The sequence below is a fragment of the Petaurus breviceps genome, unplaced genomic scaffold (genome assembly GCF_028583685.1).
Source record: "Petaurus breviceps papuanus isolate PSGF00001 unplaced genomic scaffold, PetGlider_PUasm1.0 99, whole genome shotgun sequence".
In the NCBI taxonomy this organism is placed as follows: Eukaryota; Metazoa; Chordata; class Mammalia; order Diprotodontia; family Petauridae; genus Petaurus; species Petaurus breviceps.
Window position 1 is genome coordinate 8300101 of NW_027187465.1, and position 20796 is coordinate 8320896.

At 46.9% G+C, this 20796-nt stretch overlaps 1 protein-coding gene across 3 annotated transcripts in view; it reads right to left on the bottom strand.

Moving 5' to 3' along the window:
* KIAA1671 (KIAA1671 ortholog) overlaps nt 1-9301 on the bottom strand; it is a 222620-nt gene extending 213319 nt beyond the window's left edge. The window contains exon 1 of one of the 3 annotated variants that reach the window (XM_069081787.1): nt 9007-9301. The gene's annotated coding sequence lies outside the window, so the exon portion shown is untranslated. Of the gene's footprint in view, nt 1-8379; nt 8514-8573; nt 8675-9006 lie in introns of those variants that run through there. The other 2 variants (XM_069081785.1, XM_069081786.1) reach the window with 2 other exon arrangements.
* Nucleotides 9302-20796: the final 11495 nt, after the last annotated feature.

Consider the following 20796-nt stretch of genomic DNA (forward strand, 5'->3'; position numbering starts at 1 on the left):
AATGGAATAACAGTAGTCATTTTTAAATAACAGAATAATTTAAATTATATATTTAATATTTTATATAACACTTAAATAATAATATTTAATTTGTTCTGCACCTTACAGTCTTAGGGAATTGCCTGGACCACAGACATGGGAAGTGACTCCCCCAGGGTCACTTGTATTTTTTTTTTTTGCTTTTTGGAGGGAGGAGGGCAGGGCAATTGGGGTTAAGAGTTGCCCAAGGTCTATCTGGTCTAGACTCATTTTATAAGGAAGAAAAATGATCTTGTTCTGCAGATACAGAATCATACCTAGCCCCTCAGAAGTTATCAAGACCAACCCACTGTACCATGATGCCTCCTAAGCCAAGAAGTCAAGCAAGAGGCAGTGTGGGGCAGTGGATAAAATTTGAATTGGGAGTCAAGGATGCCTCGATGTTCATATCCCATCTTAGACTAGCTGTGGGACCTTGGGCAATTCAGTGAACTGATGCCTGCCTCAGTTTCCTCATCTGTAAAAGAGAGATCACAATAGCACCAACCTCTCACAGTTGCTTTGAGAATAAAAGAAAAGTGATTTGCAAACTTTAAAAGGGCTAAATAAATGCTAGCTACTCTTAAGTGCCATTTGATATTATAATTTCTAAACGTTATGGAAAGAGTTCTTGGCTGGCAGGTGTAAGGAGTTCTCAGAATAAGGACACTGCTGTTCTCAGGGGCTGTGCTCACCAGGTCACAGACATTATGCCCTGGAACGTCACCCTTGGAGCTCCAGTCCAGCTTAGGAGGGAGACTCTGCCATGATGGCTCAGGTTGACCCCTAGCTTACACAAAGGCTGACCGCCAGACCTCCTCCAAGGACTGGGCAATAAACATTGACATCCTGCTTCCTCTCTCTCATCAGTCTACAAATAAACAGTGATTTCCACTTGGGCACCCCCCCAAGAAAAAAAATCTTAGTCACCAAAGGAAAAAGAAAACAATACACATCGCACCATCCCCTGGGGAGCCTAGCCTTGGGCCCCACCTGGAAAACAATCACATCCTGGCCTGGCCATCCTCCCGTGGGAGCCCAGACTTTCCTGGTCTTAAAGGCTTCTTGGGGGAACAAGACCCTCATGACCCTCATCTTCTGAACACTGGAAAGACCCCAAACTCTGGAGTCCAAGGGCCTGGGTTCAAATCCCACCTTTGAAGCTTACTACTGTTGTGACCTCTCTTGAACCTCAGTTTCCTTATCTGTATAAAGACGATGTTGCACCAGATTGCTTCTGTGGTTTTTCCCATGCTCACTGTCAGGGGCAGGATTTGAAGGCACATCTTGCCAATGGCAAGTCCAGCCCTCTATCAAGCCTGTGCATCCAAGTTTAAGAGTTAGGAAGGAGCCTGAAGACATCCCCTTCAACCCTTCCTTCACATTTTACAGATAGGAAAACTGAGGGAAAGAGGGGGATTTGTCTATGGTCACAAGGTGATGGTGACCAAGCCAGGATTAAGAACCTAGTCTCCTGACCTAGTGAAGCCCTCATTACCCTACCCTGAACTGTCTCTTTGGCTGGAGACCCACCACTGACTGTCAAAGAAGTCTACACCTTCAAAGTGCCCACAGATAAATCATAAATGTTTCCCTTTGATTAATGTCCCCAATCTCCTGGCAGGCTAAGGACTGCTCTCAGAGCTTCTAGTGGGCCTTTTATTTCTTCCAAATAGCTACCCAGCTTTGCCTTTTTTATAAAAAAAAGATGGGAAACCAGCAAATCCCAAACAAAGACAGCCACCTAGAACCCAGGAAAGAGCAGGAGGCCTGGAGTTCAGAGACCTTGCTGGCGCAGGATGCCCTGCCTCCCTCCAAAGCTAAGTTACCTCATCTCCAAATGGAGGGGCTTCCTGTGTGTACCCCTTTGAGAGGCTAGGGACGCCTGCACAGAATCATGTTTGCAAATGGAGAAAATAGAATACATAGAATTACAAAGGAAACTCATTATATTGAAATGTAGTTATCAAAAAATTTTTAAAAAGAAGTTCACAAATCTCAGGTTAAGAAATCCTGAACTATAGTCTGACAACTGCTAGACTCCCCCCACCCCACCTCACTTCACAGGCACAATTCATTTTCCTCATCTGTAAGAGGGAATCCCAATAGTTCCACGGCATCCCTTACAAAGCGCCAATGAACCAAGGCCTTTGGAAGCTCTCCATCTGCCTTCTCAATAGAAGCCAAGGGTCCTGAAGGGTCAGAGCTGGGAAGGGCCTTCCTTCCTCACACTCTGGGTACAAAACGTTTGGTAGCCACTTGGAATAAAAAGGTCATCCTCCTGGGCCAAGCCTCTTCCTCTCTCAAGGCTAAAGTTTCCTCATCTTTAAGAGCAGGTCCCTTCCAGATGGGACCCTCCCTTGCTCTGTTCTGACATTCTAAGATCTTTTAAGAGCAAACTTCCACATTTATACATAGATAGGAAGGTATTTTGCTAAACTTGGGCTTGTTCTCACAAGTAAACATTTCCTTAAATTATGAAATCACATTTCACTTAAATCCAAGAGGTAAATTTTCTTAGCAAGAACATTGTGGGGTTGGGAGGATGGGAAACCTACCTAGCCCACAGAGCTTTTGCCCTCATTTCAAAGTCCATAAACTCCTTGAAAGAAGGAACTGTATCATTTTTGTCTTTGTATCTCTGTCACCTAACACAGTGCCTGGCACACAGTAGGAGCTTAATAAATGCTTGTTAATGGAGCTCATTTTTCTCTTTGGTAGAAGAGGAGAAAGAGAACTGATTCTGGAGCCAGATGACTTGGGTTCAAATCCCATCTCTGATGCTTACCACTTGAATGAGCCTAGACAAGACTCAGCTTCCTTATTTGTAGAGTCAGAGGGTTGGACCAAACTTTCTCCAAGATCTTTAGGAGCTCTCTATCTATGGTTCTCCTGATAAGGCCTTAGGAAAGGGTCTTCACTTCCAGTTAATAGTGTCCACTGGCTGACTATTAAAGGTAAATACACCAGTAGGGGCTCCTGAGCTACAATGAACCCACAGAATTCCTTTACAAAATAGCAACCACTCCCTCAAAGAACCCAACCAAAAAACCTTCCAGTGTATGAGCTGAGGAAGCATCTCAAAGGCGGCACTAACCAATGTCACTTTCCATCTCTGCCATCTCTTGCTTTGTGACCCCAAAGAAGTCACTAAACCTCTCAGCTGCAGAATAGGTGTTGGCCTTCATTGGTAGAAGGAATTTCTTCAATGGGATCCCAGTTCCCTACACTTTAAAAAAATCTGGATTTTTAAAAAATCTCACCTGCCTCCAGGGTCACTTTGGAAGGACAATCCATGGCTAAAATGATTAATGCCAACCGAGGTGAGTGATACCACGGCCCAAGCAAACATCCCATTCCATTTCATTCTACAAAGTGTCTTAGACCTTAGAACTAGATTTTTTGGTTCTTCATTTTGGAATGGACAAAAGGGGGGTGACGATGGTTAACTTACTTTTTTTTAAATTGGTGATGATCTGACTTAACCAGTTACCTTGGAGATTCTCCTGTTTATTTACTTTGCATACAAGGAAAATTACTCATAATTACCACTTGGACCCCAAAACCAAGTCAACGATGCCTGAGCCTTATTGGTCTCCCACAGTGATTCCTGTCAAAGAACACCAGCTGGCACCTTGCACCAGGGCCTGTTCCTTTATGCCCAAGAAAGCCATGATAGTAGCACATTTCAGACACATCTGAGTAACAAAAGGGCTCCATTTTTGTTTATTCCTTGTAAAACCTTGGGCACACACCTCCCCGGGTCTCAGCCTCTTCATCTATAACTTGAAGACTGGACTAAATGGCTTTGGGATGACTTCCAGCACTGGAAAGCTAAGACTCAAATAAGTGACTGCCTCAAAGTCCTACATCTAGGGAAATGTCAGACGTGGTTAAGCAAGTGTTGGAAGCGAGATTCAAATCCTCACCTCTGTAATTCCACGTCTAGCGCTCTCTCTACTCCACCACGCTAGAGAAAGCTGTGGAAACCGTAAACTTGGCAGGACTCATTTCCTGAAACCATATCAGCTTTCAAATGTCTCTTTAGTGATAGAAAAAAAAAAATAATTCAGCATGAACCATATGCAAAGAGGGCTGGAGAGAAGCATAAGCTCATCCAACTTTGGAAGCCAAATTTAACTCATAAGATCAAAAATGTCCATTGAATACACGATTGAGCAGATTGTAAGATACAAACTCTCCCATCTGACTTTCTAGAGCCTCTAGTCATCTCACCAACCTCATTCATGACTTCTCTGGTCCACTGGGCTTTGCATAAGCTAACAGAGACCTGGGATCACCCAAAAGGTCATGGTCAAGGTCACACAGCCAGGTCAATGTCAGCTAAATGTTAAAGGCAGGACTGACCCACCATTTATACACACACACACACACACACACACACACACACACACACATCTCCCATACCTAGAATGCCTTCCAACTCTCTTCTTCCTATCAAACCTCCTGGGATTGATGCCAACGCTTAAAATGCTCCCAAGCCCATTATCATCCAACTGTCCATTAAATTAGGGGAAATCATTTCTTCCCTTCAGGCCTCAGTCTCTCCATGTGTAAATGTGAGTGGGTTGGATGGGACAACCTCTAAGATACCTTCCAGCTCTGTCATTCTGACTTTTAAGGTCCTTCCCTGCTTGGACAGCATGTTCTAAGCTCCCTCCCAGGTCTGACAGAGTCTATGTTCTAGGCTCCCTCCCAGCTCTGACATTCTCTACAGGCTTTTCTGGCTTTGACAATCTTTGTGAGACTCTGACATTCTGTTTTGTAAGAATTCTTCTCATTTGTAAGTCATTCCACAATCTGTGTCTTTCAGATTGCAAACATGAATCAGAGAAATTTAGAACTGAAGGAGACGTCAAAGCCCAGCTGCTTCTCTATTTGAGGAAAGGCATCTTTAGTATCTTTTATTTCATCTTCAAAAGCACCTGCTTTGGTCGAGAGGGGTGCCAGGGCTAAGTAAGAGCCAGTCCTTGCCCACATGGAGCTTCCAGTCTAGCAGAGGAGAACCCCCCACCATGGGCACAGGGAAATGTAATACTAATTATCCAAGCCATTTTTGAAGTCATTTCAGTTGTGTCTGACCTGCCATGACTCCATTTGGGGTTTTCTTGGCAAAGATACTGGAGGGGTTTGCCATTTCCTTCTTCAGCTCATTTTACAGATGAGGAAACTGAGGCACACAGGGTTAACACCAAGGTCATAGTGTCTGAACCCGTGAAGATGAGTCTTCTTGCTTCCAAGGTCAATTCACTGTGCCACCTAGCTGCCCAATTTTACAAATGCATAAAATGAGGCCCCCAAGTTCAGATCAGGGGAGGGAAAGAGAACTTCCACAGCACACAGCAGGTACCAAATCAATGCTTCTGTTCACTCGGTTTCTCCTGTGAGGCAATCTATTACTTGCAGAATCCAAATCTTGGCTGTTACTGCTTATTTAACCTTAATAAGTCATTCCCCAGGCCTCCATTTCACCCTCTGTAAAGGGAAGGAACCAGATTAGGCCACCTCCAAAGTCCCTTTCAGTGCCAATCCCAGGATCCTAACACAGCTTCTGCCTAGGAATCCCTCACCCTCACTGCTGTATCTCACTGCCTGCCCTCCCTGAAATCCTCATCCCTGGGATTCTCCCAAATGGCCTCACCTTAAGTCAATACCCACCTCGACCACCTGGATCTTTGGTGAGCAAAGGGATTTGCAAAAATAAACTCAAATTAAGAGGCTTGAATCTTGGCCCTGCCACTTACCAGCAAGATGGGCTTGGGGAACTCACTTTACTTCAGTGTGCCTCATAGGAAAGGCAGCATAGCAGATGGACTGCTGGACATGGAGGTAGGGACCTGGGTTTGAATCCCTCCTCTGATGCTTACTAGCTGTAGGACCTTGGACAAGTCATCTGGTATTTGTAAGCCTCTGTTTCCTCATCTTATAAAGTGACCCTATGATCCCTTCTAGCTTTAGACCTGTGACCTTAAGTCACCTAGCAATGAACATATCAGAACCAGAAGGGACAGGAAATCACTGCAAATGTTGACCAGAACCATGCCACAAGAAGAAAAAAAATTTTTTTAATTATACACAATGAGAACTCTCATGTAAAGCCAATGAATAATAAAACTGTGTGATTATAATGACCAATCTTGCCTGAGATAAAGAAACACACCTTCAATACACATGGCTCAGTGAAAAGATGAATGGTTCTACCAACCCAGAACTGAGTTTAAGTCCTGCACTATCACTTAGGATCTGTGGGTGTGTTTTTGAGCTAGTGACTTAACTTCTCTGGGTCTCAGTTTCCTACTCTGCAAAATAAGAGGGGTCAGCTAAACGTTCCTTTAGACTTACAGAGAGGTTTGCAATGCTGTCAGACTAAGGCAATATATATTGGGTAGTTTCCTTTAGCAGACTTTTCCTTGTCACAGGAAAAGACAAGGGTGGAGGAAATACATGACTGTGATTTGTGAAGAAAACTTTTCTTAAAGAAGAAATAAAATGTTAATTTGCCACAAGCTGTCCACTCTGAAGTCTTTTACTCAATGCAGATACTAGCAAATCCGCTTCCAAGCTCTATTTATTTACGGAAATCCCAATCATGACTGCTTGCTTTCCAGCTAAAACTGAGCCTGCCTAAAATAGATCTGACCCATCCTAGAATGCCCTAGTCAGGAAGGTGGTCCAGGTGACCTCCAAGGCCCCTCCTAGCTCCCTTGGTAGGTCTTTGAACCTGAGTGATCCCTTCCATAATGATGCTGGCACTTCAGCAAGGCCCCCAGTGTCTCCCTGGTCACCAACATCCTAACAGAACCAATCTGTAACTCAGACATTTTCAAAGTCGAAGCCACACTGAAGGAGAGCGAATGCCTGGGATAAAAAGTTACTTATTAAACCAAACCTACTGACCCAAGCTGGCCAAGACAGGGCCCAGCCCCCCCAACACACACACACAAACCAAGTTCCCCGAGCTGCTAGATGAAAAAGGCCTTACCTCAGATATAACAGACTAGACAGAGTTGAGGAGGCATAAACAGAGAAAATGAGGAGTGGGGGGAAACTTTGGTACCAGGTCCAAAAGCCACATCATGCTCCAAGAGATAATGGATAACCTCTGGAAAAGTTAAGTATCAGCCTGGCATTAAACACAGACATCAGAACCAGTTTTAGGGCAAATTATGGATGTCAGACGCTCAATTATCTCCTCAAGAGATAATGAGGTCTAAGGCTACCAGGAAAGGGGCTAGAGCCCCAGAGCTAGCCGTCTATTTAAAAGGTCGGGTTCTGAGTGTAGGGCAACAGGCCATTTCCCCCGAAGCTAGGGGTCACCCAATCCTCCCCTCGGGGACCCCTGCCTCCCTCTGGTGCAGGCCCTAGATCTGGCAGCCTGAGCCCAGCTAAGCTTGGGGGTGGGGAAGGCAGGATGACAGAGAAGGGGAAATCCTGTGCAGCTCCCGGGAGAGTCGGGGTTAGGTTGGAGCTGGCTGCCTGAGCCCTTAATCCCATCAAAGCGACTTTGTTGTTCTCCCAACCGAGCAGATGTGGGGGAGTCAGGAAGGGGGACGTCCACAGAGGACCCCACGCCCCCCACCACCTAGCCATTGGCTTCCCTTCCGCGGCCCTTTGTGTGAGAAGGTGGAAATCCACGCGGGAGGGGGGGTGGACGCACCAGGGAACACGAGCCCCCAGAGAGGTTGGCGAGGGAGCCTTCCAGCTCCCCGGGGAGAGGGGTGGACCGGAGCCTGGCCCGCGGGGTATCACCCGGGAACGGCCGGGCGGCCACGGCGGGTCTGCAGGCCTTTCCCACGCCCCGGACGCTGTGGGTCCGCGAGGGCTCCACGGAGGTTCGGGAAAGTGGTAGTCCCCCTTCACTGCCCTGGCGGCCCGCTGTCTCCAAACCCACAACCCTCCCGAGGACCCTGACCTCTCCCTGGGATTCCAGCTCTGATCTCCTATCCCCCACCCCAACCCACAACCTCAGTCTGGGGGAATCCACTCAGAGAAGTCCAAATCCCGGCCCCGTCCAATCTCTCACACCGCCTTTCAAGCGATCCACTCGCTCCCAGCCCAGGATCCACTACCGAACCTTGCACGAAGGACAGGGGACGGACGGAGGAATCCACTGGCTCCCAGTCCCCGCTCGCCCGCCGGGCCTCCGAATCCCGGCCGAGGCCCCCCCACCCACCCCCAGGCTCCCAAGTCCTGGAGGAAGATCTCTTGGGATCTACTCCTTTTCCCACTGCCGATGCACCGAACCTCGATCCTTCCCCGCCGCCCCCACAGCAGACCCTCCCCGGACGCTCAGGGAACTTTTCTCCCGGGGCAGAAAGTTTCCGGCCGCCAGGCACTCACTCAGCCGCCCGGGTCCGAGGGCTCCGCAGCCGCCGTCGCCGCCCGCGCCTCGCTCGCCCCTCGCCCAGGGCACCGCCATGGCCCGCCCTCCACCTGCAGCGCTTTCGCCACGGGCCGGACTGGCGGGCGGGCAGCGGGGCTCCCTCCCACTCTCATGCCCCGCCCCTCCCCGCCGGCCCCACGGTGCAACCTACCCTGCGGGGCCGGGGCTGTAGGACACCTGCCGCCACCTGCACCGAGCCGCGCTGTGCTTCCCAGCCCCGGCGGCCGGCGCGCAGCCTACCCTGCTGGGGCCAGGGGGGTGGGGGGCGCCAGGGGGCGGGGCCAGCGTGAGAGGCGGGGCCGGGGGGCTGGGGGCCGCCGGGGGAGGGGGCGGGGAAGCGCCTCCGTGGTCATGGCAACCTGGAGTCCGGCGGCGCCTGCGCCGGCTGGGGCCCAGGGCGGAGCTGCGCGCGTGGGGAGCGAGAAGGGGGCGGGCTGGCTGGACGTCTGCCCCCGAGCTGGGCCGGGAGCTGGGGGCCGGAGGATGGGCGGATCGGGCTGAACTTGGGAATGCTGCCGGAGGAGGTGGACGGAAAGTGGTCCGCAGCCGCGCGAGAACCCCCGCCCTCCCCCTGGTCCCGATACCTGGCCGGAGAGTCTGAGGCTGGGGACGGGTCCCAGAGGTAAAGGTCGGCAGACCCGCCGCACCGCTGCCCGGCCAGCCTGCGCTCTGTCCTTAGAGCGGCCGCAGTGTGACCTTAGAACGTCTGCGCCCCCAGCTTAGGACGTCGCCCCATTGCCCGCGGACACCTAATCTTTCCCCTCTCCCACGCCTCTTTGCCCACGCTCTGCTCCCCCACGCACTCCGATGGTGGTGTAAGAATTTCAGGCCCCCCCCGCCCCGTACAGGGAACCCTTTCATCCACAAGTGAGGTGTCAGTGCCCTGCCGTGGGGAGAAGGGGTAACAGCACCTCTGGGGCCGCTGGAGCCGGGCTGGACGGGATCTTCCGCATTGCTTAAGGTCAATTTCCTCTTGGCCACTTTGTAACCAGCCGGGAGAAGCTGCGCTACTCCACGTCCGCGCCTTCTGCGGCTTTCCAGAGGACTTGCCTGAGGGGGTGGCCCTCTTCCCCAGGGGTTTGCTGAGATCCAGTCAGTGCCCCCACCCCCAGGACCTAAGCCAGGACACTTACTGGCGGAAGGATTTTAGGCTTGTTACTTAAAAGCAGCTTCTCACTTGGAGTTTATTCCTGCAAAGACCCCGCGGTAACGACTGGGTAAATACATTTTTAAAGTGGAGATTTGCGATTTCATCAGCGTAGGTGGCCTCCCTGGCTTCTCTGGCGCAGCTCAAGGCCCAATTTCTGCAAGAAGTCTTTCCCAGTCGCCGTTGATATTAATGCCTTTCCAATGCTCTGACCCGGTATTCATGCGGTGTTTGTATATAGTCATTTTATGTTGTCACTCCAGTTGCATGGTAAGCCCCTTGAGGGCAGGCACTCTGGCCTTTCTTTGAATCCCCAGCGCTTAGCACAATGTCTGACACGTAAGAGATATTTAATAAATGTTTAGTAGTGACGGACTGCCTTGGTAGACCATCAACTCTGTAATTAGTGTTAGAATGAGTTGCCTAAAGCACCGAAATATTAAGTGACTGAGGGGGGGCGCGGGAGGGGGCGGTGGAGGAGGGGGGGGATGTGTCACAGCTCCCGGCAATCAGAGCGTCTGAGCACTTGAACCCATGTCTTCTAAGACTGGGTTCTAAGACTGCCTTGTTGCTACTGCAAAGCTGCCTGTCTCTCAAATAGATTAATATCAAAACTCTGCAGGCAGATTGCCTATGCTCCCTACAATCACATTCCTGCTATGCCTAAGGCTGTCTAATGGTTTGAGAAGACAGGTGCCATTCAATCAGGAGACTTAGCAGTGATTGAAACTATGAAAAGATGTCACAGACCTTGTCTCTTTAAGGGGGATTAGCAATAGTCTGAATCAATACACCGTAATCAACGTGCATTTATTAAGCACCTTATGTATGCAAAACGCCATGCTGAATTCTGGGAAGAGAGATCCAAAAGCAAGACAGTTTTGCCCTCAAGGTGCTTTTAGGCTGCAATATGCATAAGTGAATGCAAGTTTGGGCGTGGGGGGAGGATACTAAAAAATAGAAGAATCAGGAAATGTCTCCAGAAGGAGATGGAACTTGAGCTGAGTTTTGAAGGGAATTGAGGTTTCAGAGGCAGAGATTTTAAAAAAGCATTTCAGGTATGGAGGAGGCAAGAAGGTATGTGCAGAAATGTGGCAACAGGAGCGAAAATGTAATGTACAGGTAAGTAGGTCTATTTGGCTGGAGCAGAGAAGGTGGGGTGAAGAACCCTGCAAGAGATATGCACAGGTTGGGGAAATTGCAAAGTTATTTTAATGTCTCCAAACTTTACCCTGAAATAAAAGCCTATTATCCAAAATATCCTCATCCTTCTGGTGATGTTGAGTATCTTTAAACCATGGAACACTGTGGTCTCTGCAAAACAAATTAATGATCACTCAGAGGGCAATGCAGAAATGTGTGGGCAGCCAGACAGTCTGGTAGTTGAGGCCCAAGACTGGATTGAAATGAGCGAATCATAGACCAGCTAAGAGGTGACAAAATGAAGTTTACTCAGCCATAGCAGGGAATGGAATATTTGCCAAGGAAACATTGATTCACTTGGGGATAGCTTCCCCTACCTCTGTGTTGTCTGTGCTGGTTGGCTGCTCAAAAGCCTGTTTTGCTGGCTTTTTTTTTCCCCCAGTGGGAGGCTTCTTAAGTGGTTCAAGCCTTACTTTAGCTCCCTCTACCAATTAAGTCTAGAAGATAGCTTCAGTACCTTGTAAGGAATAACCAAACTAGCCTACATGGCAGATGCTGTTCCTACCATAAGGTGCTTGGTAGGTGTGCAGGGGCCGAGACTCATGACAGATCATTGTAGCCTGGATGGACTGCCCTGTGAGAGTCAGCTCTTAGAGCATGTGCTGATGTGCTCTGCCTGCTTCCAGTGCGATCACATGGAAACTTTGGAGAGCCACGTGGCTGAGGTGCTAACACTGCAAAGCTGAAAAGTCTTCTATTTGTCTGCAGAATCAAAACAGTGGACTGAGGTAGAATTGAATATACATATAAAAGGTGTCACTTGACATCCCTGGCTTTGTTGGGTTGGTGGAAGGCTGCTTTGAGCTTTTGGGTGGGGAAGAGCAGCTTTCCATTCCCAGGCCACCACCATCCATGGGACCATTTATTTCTTTTATGTTTGTTCTTTTCTGATATGAGACAAATGAGTGCACCAAGGTAGATGTATCCAGAGAGCAACATGGGGAGACCTAAGTATTCAAAGGTCTCATCAGAGAACCCACCAGCAACCAGAGGCAGAAGTGCAGTCCACCAGAGCTGGTAGCTAACTGAGCAGCAGTCTTGAAAGGGCTTTACCCAGGAAGTGACCTTGCGGGCATTTCAAGATCTAGAAAAATGACAAGGTAGCAGCTGAGCAGCCCATCAGCAAGGCTGCAGTGGACAGAGTATAGGACTTGGAGTCAGGAAGACCTGAATTCAAATTCTGCCTCCAATAACTACTAACTGTGTGACTCTGGACAAGTCACTTAATCTCAGTTTCCTCATCTATAAAACAAGGATAAAATGACAGCACCTACCTCCCAGGGTTGTTGTGAGGATCATATGAGTTAATATATGTAAAGCACTTTGTAAACCTTAAAGCCCTATATAAGTGCTAACTATCATTATTATTATTGTTACTATTATTAACTCAGCAACAGCTGAACCCAGGGAAGAATCAGTACAATAGCTGGGCAACAGCTCCTTTCTTCTTCCCCAGGACCTGAACAGGAAGGGGAGACAGGGAAACAGCAGCACTATAGGAGCCTGGCTGTGCAGTGAATGACCAGTTAAATCTCAGAGATCCAGAGATCCCACTTATGACCAGAGGCAGCAGCAGATGCAGAAAGAAATGTCATACAGGTGCAGCAACAGCTTCAAGGAATGAGACTCTTCACGATGTAAGAAAGTGCCAGCTGTGGTCTCAAAAGAGGCATTCATCATCGAGGCTGAGCTGGGCTTTTCTTCCCCTAAGGGGGAAAGAAAAAGGAAAACACAAAGGGGAAAAAAAGGAACTTCCAGGTCCAGGAGTCAGGAGAAAAACACCTTTTCCATAGGTGTTTTCTATATGTATTCCTCTATACCTTTTGCTGTAAGATTGAGACTACTCTCCTGAGAAACTTTACTATATAAGCAGAGTGTGCCCCTAGTTTGGGGTGTGTATGAGAGAAATTTTTTTTTTTTTTGCTTTTTGGAGGGCAATTGGGGTTAAGTGACTTGCCCAAGGTCACATGGCTAGTTTTTGTGTTAAGTGACTGAGGGCAAATTTGAACTCAGGTCCTCCTGACTCTAAGGCCGGTGCTCTATTCACTATACCACCTAGCCGCCCCTTGGGGAAATGTTTTATACCAAATGTTCTTGCTATACCTAATGAATAAATCCTTTTTTAAAAAAATTAATGAATTCAACTAGCTGATTGATAATGGAGAACACACTGGTGGGGGCTTATGAGATACGATGTTAGACCACAATTTCTCAGGAGTATCCCTAGAATCTTGAGGGGAATCGCCTCTGGGCACAAATTTTTTTTTTGGTTTTGTTTTTGTTTTCCTTTTTTTTCTTTTTGGAGGGCAGTTGGGGTTAAGTGACTTGTCCAAAGTCACATGGCTAGTAAGTATGTTAAGTATCTAAGGCAGGATTTGAACTTAGGTCCTCCTGACTTCAGGGCCAGTGCTCTATTCACTGAACTACCTAGCTGCCCGTGAGCACAAATCTTGAAAGAGAATTCGAATTGAGGGAGTAGCCTTAAAATTTCACACAAGGAATTATGGAAAAGATAGTAAAGGTTATCATGTAAAAATATGAATGAGCAGAAAATTTGGGCTGGTTATGTGGCATAAACAAGGTACAGCCCACATCTTCCATTAATACTACCATTAAGAGAAATTGGGGGGGGAGGGGGGAGCTTAGTATTTTAGGTGGACCTCCAATGGCAAAAATATATAGGAAAGAATCACATAGGATGAGCAGGCCTGTGACATGATAGGCTATGTTCTATATCATGGAGGTCACAGATCAGTTTGAACATGTATTAGGTCCTGTGCTGAAAGAAAGAAAGAGAGAGAGAGAGAAAGAAAAAAGAAGCAATTCTTACTTTCAAGGAGTTTATATTCTACTGGGGAAAATATTGCATATATGCAGATAAATATATATGAGGTACATATATATATTTATACAGATATATATTAGGTAGGGAGTGGTAGCTAGTCTAGGAGTCACAGTGGATAGAGGGCTGGCCCTGGAGTCAGGAAGACCTGAGTTCAAATCCAGACTCAGACACTGGCCATGTGACCCTAGATAAGGCACTTTACCTTGTTTGCCTCAGTTTCCTCATTTGTAAAATGAACTGGAGAAGGAAATGGCAAACCACTGCAGTATCTGCCAAGAAAACCACAAATGGGGTCACAACTGAACAATCAAAGTGGTGGGGAGGAAAGACAAAGGAGCATTTGAGGATGGAGGGAGTAGTTCCAAGTTGGGGATCAGGGAAGGCTTCATGTAGGAGGTGAGCCTGAGCTGACCCTTGAAGGGGTGAAGAGTTCCGAAAGGCAGAGGTGAGTAGGGATGCATTCCAGGCATGGGAGGATGGCCTGTGTGAATACCCAGAGGATAGAGATGCCCAGGCAAATCAGCTACTGTTCTGATTTGGCTCGGAAATAAAATGTGTGAAATAATATTTATAAGTAAACCTGAAGAAGTTGGTTGGATTTGTCTAAACAGATGCAGAGTGAAGAGAACAGAACCAAGAGGAAAATGTGTAGAATAATAATGAGAGGAGGGAACAGAGGGCCCTCATGCTTCAAGGGCTGTCACTGTGCAGCTCCAAGGAAGACAGCATAGACATCTCCAGCCTCTTCTCCTCTGACCCTTCTCTAAGGGAGTCTTTGATTCATGCCTGGAGTGGAAATAGGAAGTTGGGGCAGAAGGCCACTCTGCCCTCAGCAGAGGGAGGGTATACCAGGCTAGAATTATATCTGTCTGCTCCTTTAAATATTGTTTATTTAGGGAATTTCTAATTTCTGTTCGCTTTGTCCTTTCTGGGAGGAAGACCCCAAGCTCTTTACCCAAGGCTTGATCCCTTTCCTACCAAATACCAATTCCACAATGAACCCACATAATAGCAAAAAAAAAAAAAAAAAAAAAAAACCCCTTTCCAAACAAAAAAAAACTCCAAAAAGAACCCACAAAAAAAAAAAAAAAAAAAAAAAAACAAAAATCATTTATCCAAATTGTAGCAAAACTGAGATCAGAGAAGGTATACATAGGAGATTATATACCAAAAATTCAGGTTGAAGGAGTTCCCCTGATGGAAGTGAGATAACTCACCTCAACAAAGAGAGATTGTCCTCAATCTCACCCAAAGGGAAATTCTCCAAAGACTATAGAGTAGCAATCTGGGAACAGGGACGTGATAGAGACAGCTAGCTCCTCTGATAGTCTTCCTCCTGAAAGTGGAAAACCAGGAACTCTGAAAGCGACTTGACACTTGAAAAGTTTTGGAAGGCAGACCAACCCAGAAGAGTCCAGAATGGGGCCTGACACTTCAAGAGTCTCCAGAGGGGACTAGTGAAGGTTGGAGCTGTCCATCCTCTCACCAACTCGCCCCTCCCTCTCATGCAGGGCTAGGCATTCATCTCTACCAATAAGGAAAGAGTCCAATGGGTTTTGAGACAAGGGGTACCCAACAACATAAAGACAAGCTGTTCAGAATGTCTTAAGAACTCTGATCAGGGCAGCCAGGTGGCTCAGCGAGTAAGAGCACCGGCTCCAGTGTTGGGACGACCTGGAGATCAAATCCTGGGCTCAGACACTCAGCACCACACCCAGAAATAACCTTGAGCAAGTTACTTAACCCCAATTTCTTAAGAAAAAAAAAAAAGAACTCTGATCAATGCCAGGACCGAACATGATTCCAAAGGGCTGATGAAAAGCTACTTTACCTATCCTAACAGACAGGGTGGTACACTCAGAGAACAGAATGAAACAGACACATTTTTGAACTGGGCTGGCCTTTGAGCTTGACTATGAGTATTTGTTACAAGGGTTTTGTTCTTTTGGGGCAGAGGTAGAATGTGGACAAGAAGAAAGGAGAGAAAATAGTGGTTGTTATTTGTTTTTTTAATTTAACTTTTAAAGAAGAAAAGAAAGTGATATTATAGAGGGACTTAAATGCCAACCTAAGCAGTTTATATTTCATCCTGGGGGCAATAATAAGCCATCGAAGGTTGTGAAGCCAGGGAAGTGACATAGTCACCTCTGTGCTTAGAAGCAGAAAACTTCTTTTGGCCCCAGGGTTCCATAACCCTGTTGCACTAATGCACTTTTCACCAGCAGTCCTTGAGGAGGGCCTCTTGGATAGGGAGGCTTGCTGATTTAAAGAGGCCAAGCAAGGACAAACATGAGTCTGGCATTGGCTTATCAGGGAGTGGTTCCATTCTCCCAGCCCAAATGTGACCTTCAAAGGGAAGGAGAATTTCAAGCTAGGGAGGTCACAGGGCATGGTTTCTGAAAACAGTAACTGGACTGGGGATCTGCAAGCCCAGGAGGGGCAAGAAATCCTTGGTTAGTTTGGAAATAAAGGAGAGAGACCCAGGCTGCTTGTTGGGTTGGGGTAGGGGAAAAGGGGCTGGAAGGGACTCTTTCCCAAGGATTATTCACAGGAGAGTCAAGGATACCACCAGACTTGGAGAAACACAATGAGTTGAATGGGGGGGGGGGGCGCTGTAGGGGAACAACACATTAGACCAGATTTGGAAACACCCCGGTTCTGGTGCCAGGACTTTGGAATCTAGAGAATAAGTAAGGGTGGGGTTGAAAGCACAATGGGTTTAGATCCTGAAAGGAATCTGGTTTCCAAATAATCTTCTTTTCCCACCAACCATTTGCATGATTATGGGCAATTCAAGGAATGTCTCCAGATCTTAATTTTCCCATCTGCGATAGAATGTGACAGCTGTCATCCTCTAGTCCTCAAAGCTTTATGAAGCATTTTGGATAGAGAAGAGTTATCAGGGTATCCCTAAGCAATTAAGTCCCCCAATATGCTGTCAGATTTGGAGCGGCCCATTTGTCTCTGGAAAGTTCAGGAGTCCTTGAGAGGGGAAACTCAGGTGAGGAAGACAGTGGATCGGTTCCTTGGGTGGCTGGGGTGCCATTTCTCTATCTGTTCAATTTCCTGGGAGAGTTTAGGTTTAAAAGTCAGGAGACTGATCCTAAAAAAGGCAGGGGAGAAGAGATCCAGTCATGGAGGAAGAACCAAGTTTTTGAAGACACTCCTGACTGTTGGGAAGTTGCTTACATCTCTAGCTGAGTATAATGCCTGTACAAACTATGTACCTGTCAACCAATGAACAATTATCATTAGCAATAGCCAATGTTGTCTCAGCAGGAGCACGTGGCCACTGGAGATATTTGCTTGTCTGGGGGGACACACAGCCTGAGAAGAAAACCCAAGGACAAGGCTTTCTAAAACCGAGCTTTCTGTCTAGTGAGTAGGTAAGAGGGGAGCTTGAGTTTTGCTGCTCAGGAGCTGGCAGCCCCCAGACCCAATCCTACACAAGAGCAGAACTGGGCGAGTTTCTCACTTGTCTTAGGGGGAGAGTTCTGGCTCTTTCTGGAAAAGCGTGGCAGTATCCTAGCCAAAGATTGCAGCTGAGCCAAGAGATGGTGACAGAGAGTATGGCCAAGCAGCAGATCCATGCCCAGCCTGGCCCAGCAGATATCACAGTCCAAGCACCTAGGTCTTCAGTGGCCAAAGAATGCACAAAAGAGAATAAGGTGTAATAACGTTGGAAAGGTGAATTGGAGCCAAGCTTTAAAAGACAACAGAATTTGTATTTGATCCAAAAGGTAAGAAGTCACTGGAGTTTTTCAGCAATGGAATATCATGGTCAGGTCTATGCTTTGGAAAGCTCCCTCACCAACTCAGCCTTCCTCCTCATACAGGGCTAGGCATGCATCTGCACCAATAAAGAGAGATGTGCTTTGGGACAAGGGTACACATCAACATCAAGAAAAGCTGCTCAGAATGTCTTACGAGCTCTGAGATCAATGCCAGGACCAAGCAGAATTCCAAAGGGCTGACAAAGAACTAGAGATAGGGCTGTGGACTCAGAGCTGAATGAGACATACATATTTTTGGTGGTACAGTGGATAGGGCACCAACCCTGCAGTCAGAAGAACCTGAGGACCTTAATCCAAATCCACCCTCAGATGCTTACTAGCTGTGTGATCCTGGGCAAGCCACTTAACCCCAATTGTCTCAAAAAAAAAAAAACCACCTCCGGCAGTAATATGGAGGGCAGATTGGAAAGGGGAGACACTTAAGTTGGCATGAACAATTAGAAGACCTTTTCAGTGTTCCAGGCAAGAGGTGACAAGCATGTGAGGCAAGGAGGCAGGTAGGTAAGAGTAAAAAAGGGGGGCGGGGTATGAGAGAGTCTTCCCAAAGTGAGATGGGATGTCTTGGGAACCAGTGAGTTCTTCCTCCCTGATGGTTTTCAAGCAAAGGGCTTTATGACCAAGGATATGTGTTTATGAAGGAATTAGGAGTGCTTTCTGAGCCCTTGGTAAAGAGTGAAACTCATTGGGTCCTTTTTCTGTACTCTATGGCTAGTATAGTGCCTAACACATAGTAGGAGCTTAATACATGCTCACCAAATGAGTTATCCTTCGATAGCAACAGAACCCAACTCTTGCTATTGTTCACACCCAAGCTCAAAGAAGATAATCTGCTGGAGCAGCTAGGTGGTACAGTGAATGGAGCACTGGCCCTTGAGTCAGGAGGACCTGAGTTCAAATCTGGCCTCAGACACTTAACACAAAAACTAGCCACGTGACCTTGGGCAAGTCACTTAACCCCAACTGCCCTCCAAAAAAAAAAGATAATCTGCCAACCAATTAACAAGAATTTATTAAGCAAGCATTGACAATACCAATACAAAATTAAATCCATCGTTTCCCTTGAGGAGTTTACATTCTATTTGGCTGGTCAGAGAAAATGCTGCCACACAACCAGGCCATCCTCCCTCTGGTCCCCACCATATACATCTGCTTCCATTTGACAGCCTCTTAGTCCAAATTCCACAAGGACCAGTGAGAAATGCTAAGGCAGGCTGCCATTTCCCAAATCGCAAGTATGTATTTACTGATGATAAAGTAGCAACCTCACTAGGTATTTGACCTTTAATAGCATTGATATAGGGCTTTAAGGTACACAACGCACTTTACAAAAAATTATCTTGTTTGGTCCTCACAACTACCCCTGGAGGTTGGAACTAATGATTAGCCCCACTTTATGGATGAGATGGCTGTCTTTTCAGTTATGACCCTATTTGGGGTTTTCTTGGCAGAGACACTGGAGTGGTTCGCTATTTCCTTCTCCAGCTCATTTTACAGATGAGGAAACTGAGGCAAACAGGATTAAGTGACTTGCCCAGAGTCATACAGCTAGCATGTGTCTGAGGTCAGATTTGAACTCAGGAATATGAGTCTTATTAACTCCATGCCCAGTGCTCTGTGCGCTATGGTGCCATCTAGCCTCCCTAAGCATTCTCCTGTTTATTTAAGGTGCCTCCTTTGCAAAAATGAGAGCTCACTGGGGAACATGGACAAGATTTGGCACATCCCATCCAAAGCCCTGGTATGCACCCAGTCTCAGCCTCCTGCAAGACTGCATGAGCTCTAGAAGTTCTCACCCATTAAGAGAATGGCAAGAGAAATGGACCACGCGGGCGGAATGACGCCTGTTTTGACTGTAACATCATCCTTCCTGCTGGAGCATCTGCTAAGCACCAAATGTAACTGCGGAGCTGCAGCATCCTGGTGAGTCAGGCTGGTGTGTGGAGAACAGCTGGCCCTCCTCTTGCTCCTTCAGGTTGGTGAAGTACTTAACATACTATCTCATTTAATAACAAGATGGCCCCGTGGGGCAGGTACAGTGGCATTGTTAGCCCCATTTTATGAATTAGTAAATTAAAGCAGCAAAAGGAAAAGGGTTGACTTGACCACAGTCACCCAGCTACTGTGTCAAAAGCTGGGTTGGAACCCAAGTTTTCCTGATTCCAAGACTCATGCTTCATCAACTGTAATGTGCCACCTCATTGAAGACCAGGTTTGGAAGAGACCTTGGACATGCCCTTCATTTTACAGAAGAGGAAATGGAGGAGATTCCTTTAATGTACAGGCTAGACAAGATGGCTGCTAAGGTCCCCTTCCTGCTCTCAGTTTCTGTGATTTATTTTGAATACGGTTTATATTTATTTATATATGTTCACATGTCCTATAGAAAGTAAGCTCTTCAAGAGCCAGGACTACTTCATTTTTTTCCTTTTAAATTTATTTATTTTTAGTTTACAACATTCAGTTCCACAATCCCTTGAGTTCCAAATTTTCTCCGTCTCTCTCTCCTTCCCCCTTCCCCCCATGGCGCTATGCAATCAAATATAGGATTTACAAATACACTCACATTAAACATTACTCAAGTCGTAAAGAAGAATTATAACCAATGGAATGAACTATGAGAAAGAAAAAACAAAACAAAAAGAGAGAGAGGAAATAGTTTGCTTCCATCTGCATTCAGACTCCATAATTCTTTCTCTGGATGTGGATACCTTTTCCATCATCAGTCCTTCGGAGAGGTCTTAGAGCTTTGCATTGCTGAGAAGAGCTCAGTCTATCCAAGTCAGTCGTCACAGATACAATGTGTCTGTAATTGTGTACACTGTCCTCCTGGCTCTTCTCCCCTCACTCAGCATCAAGAACTACTTCATTTTGTCTTTGCATTCCCAGCACAATGCCTAGCACATAATAAACACTTGTAAATTGACTTAACAACCACTGATAATTCTATGTTGATTTAAGATGGTAATAATAAACATAAGTGCAATCTTTGGCTCCAAAGGCCAATTGCACAGGACTCTTGTCCTCACTGGTAGAGACTGATTACTCAGTGCTCCTTGCCTGTGCGAGGGGTGGAGGGAGTAAGTGAAAGTGAGAGAGAAAAGAGATTAAGTCTCTTTATGTTCTTCTAGCTTCCAGCTTTGAGAGAGAAGATCCTTGATGCCAGCCTCTCTTCAGTTTTCTGAAGGGAGAGAAAGTCCCTGGGAAGAAGCCATGATGAGAAGAGCTGGCAGTTTCTGTCATGTCCCTATCCCCAGCTTGCTACACTTCAGGAAATATTCCCCTTCATGAGATCTGGGATCATCATCATCATCATCATCATCATCTTTTTCTTCTCCTCCTCCTCCTCCTTCGGGTCTTGTTGGTCTCCTCCTCCTCCTCCTCCTCC